This window comes from Portunus trituberculatus, chromosome 35 (genome assembly GCF_017591435.1).
Source record: "Portunus trituberculatus isolate SZX2019 chromosome 35, ASM1759143v1, whole genome shotgun sequence".
NCBI lineage: Eukaryota > Metazoa > Arthropoda > Malacostraca > Decapoda > Portunidae > Portunus > Portunus trituberculatus.
In genome coordinates this window covers 11,708,426-11,710,925 of record NC_059289.1, presented here as the reverse complement: position 1 = coordinate 11,710,925, position 2,500 = coordinate 11,708,426, and the positions used below count along the sequence as shown (strand labels likewise).

Here is a 2,500-nt window from a genome sequence, read left to right as displayed (position 1 = left end):
TAAGCCGATACATGATGAACAGAATGGCAGGTCACTTTCACAGTAAGACAATAACAAATAACATTTCATTGTGTCCCGAAACTTTCTTCACATTTTTCTCTTTTAGTTATACCATGTGGGCTTTTCGCGGGAATTATGGGCTGAAGGAGGTACTTTTTGGGTACTTCCTTTCTGAAAGTCCACCCGCTACAGGACCGTTACCCCGAGCAAGGAAGCCCTACCTACACTCGGACCGTGGCCAGGATTCGAACCCGTGCGCTTGGAGACCCCTCGCATCCGAAAGCACGCATGGTTGGTTCCATTGCACCACGGCGGCAATGCTTCATGCTGGCCTTGTACATGCCACTCCACCCATGCTGGCCTTCTTCCAGCTACCTCACCTATTCATGGTTCGTTGTTCCTTCATATTGGTGAAAAAAAAAGTGATTGTATAGAAACAGAAATGGCAAGCTGTAAGGTGTGAGGTGCCGTGACCTTTACCACACAGGAACTCATAATGCAAGGTACACAGTGAGTGCGTAGCGTGTTTATTGTTCTTCGCTGTCTTTATTTGTGCTCATTACCAAGGCGATAATGGCCACGTAAGACACGCAGAAGTGTTTTGTTTTTTTGCTCTTCTTTCATCCATACAAGCGCCATCTACTGTGTATATACTAGTGTATAGGCTATTATTATTATCATTATTCTCTCTCTCTCTCTCTCTCTCTCTCTCTCTCTCTCTCTCTCTCTCTCTCTCTCTCTGATTACTCTATTGATATATACTATTTGCTCTCTGATACGATATTCTATTTGTACGGTTTACCACACACACACACACACACACACACACACACACACACACACACACACACACACACACACACACACACACACACACACACACAACTGGTTCGGTGGTAGCTCGACTCACAATCGAGACAGCCTGAGTTCGGTTCTCAGGTTAGGTCAGAAGTCATTTGGGCAAGGCTTCTATTTAGGTGTGTAGCTCCTGTTCACCTAGCAGTGATACCTGGTGGAAGCTGGAAGTTGTGACCCGCTGCTAGATAGGAACAACAAACGCCGAATAAAAAGAAAAAAAAAGTCATATGGGTTGGCATGGGGCGTAGGTCACTAGGCTTCTCTGGCGCTGCTGGCTCTATCGGAATGTCAGATACCACCATGGTGTTGTGTAGACTTGAGATGTATGAATGTTAGTGTATGTATAAGTATTTTTAGTTGATTCTGTAACCTGCCATTCTATATAAACTGAATATTTTTTTTATCATTAAATCATACACACACACACACACACACACACACACACACACACACACACACCAAAATATACTGTGCCACGAATAACATGTAGGCGATACGAAGCTTAGGGGATTGAAGCGCTTGCCGAGCCTATTCTGATGTCAATGAATGAAAACTAAGAACGAAAAAAAATATAAAAAGAAAGTAAAGTCTGGCGTAGTGATGAAAAGGTTAATAAACGCTTTTTTACCTTTTTTTTTTCAATATAAGGGTTAAAAGAATAACGGTGAATCTTGGGTCAACTTCATTTTATATAATATTATAGTGTGTGTGTGTGTGTGTGTGTGTGTGTGTGTGTGTGTGTGTGTGTGTGTGTGTGTGTGTGTGTGTGTGTGTGGTGACGTTATGTAAGTCTTTTTTTTTCAGCATGTAGCGTGAGTTATGGCAATGTTTCTTTGCGTTGCGATAGTTCTGGCTTTATAACTCCGTTCCTTGATGTGAGCTTCAGCTGTTACTTTTTTTTTTTTTTATTCTTTCATCTATTTCTTAACTGCTGCGCAAGAATCTTCACTTATTGATGATCATTGAATTTTGTGGTGTTCTCTCTTTTATTGTCATGTTGTTTGCAGATTGTTGAAAAGTCCTGTTAAAGTAAGACACGAGCTCCACCCTTCCTCTTCATCCTCCGGCCATGCGGTGCGGCTCTTCCCTTGCCTTGTCTGGTGTGGACGAGGAAGTGCATCGTACATTCAAAATTCAGGTAAGTCTAGAACCTGGAAGCAATTCTTGATTTCATATCTGATAGTAATTTAGCTTTTTTCAAGAATGATTTTTTTCTAAAACTTCTGAACCATTGCATTTAGCATGACTAAATAAAGAGCCCAGGTAGAACAGTTACTCTTGCATTGATTTTGATAGCGTTGTTTGAACGTGAGTACTGAAGTGATTATTCATTCAACTGATTTTCAATATATCTTTTCTATGAAAGGAACTCAGTGTATACAGTGTAACACCACAGAAAGGGGATATACATACAATACCAATAGATTTAGGGAAAGAGTGCACTTTTGAATATGTTTCGACAGAAGAAACCATTCCGACGTAAAACTATGACTTTTATGTCCATCTCGAATACACAATAAACAGCGTTGGCGTCAGAAGCGAGTGCAGCGCCACAAACTCGTCACCTCGCCCCTCCCTTGGCCTCCCGGTGGACTGAATCTGTTCTCTTGGTTGAACAAGAGGGAGGGAATGGAGCCTGGAA

General features: G+C 41.8%; 1 protein-coding gene across 2 annotated transcripts in view; it reads left to right on the top strand.

Moving 5' to 3' along the window:
- Positions 1 to 2,500, top strand: part of LOC123513008 — a 69,877-nt gene that overhangs the window by 7,089 nt on the left and 60,288 nt on the right. For both annotated transcript variants that reach the window (XM_045269816.1, XM_045269815.1), the window contains exon 2: positions 1,866 to 1,996. The gene's annotated coding sequence lies outside the window, so the exon portion shown is untranslated. The remainder of the gene's footprint in view (positions 1 to 1,865; positions 1,997 to 2,500) is intronic.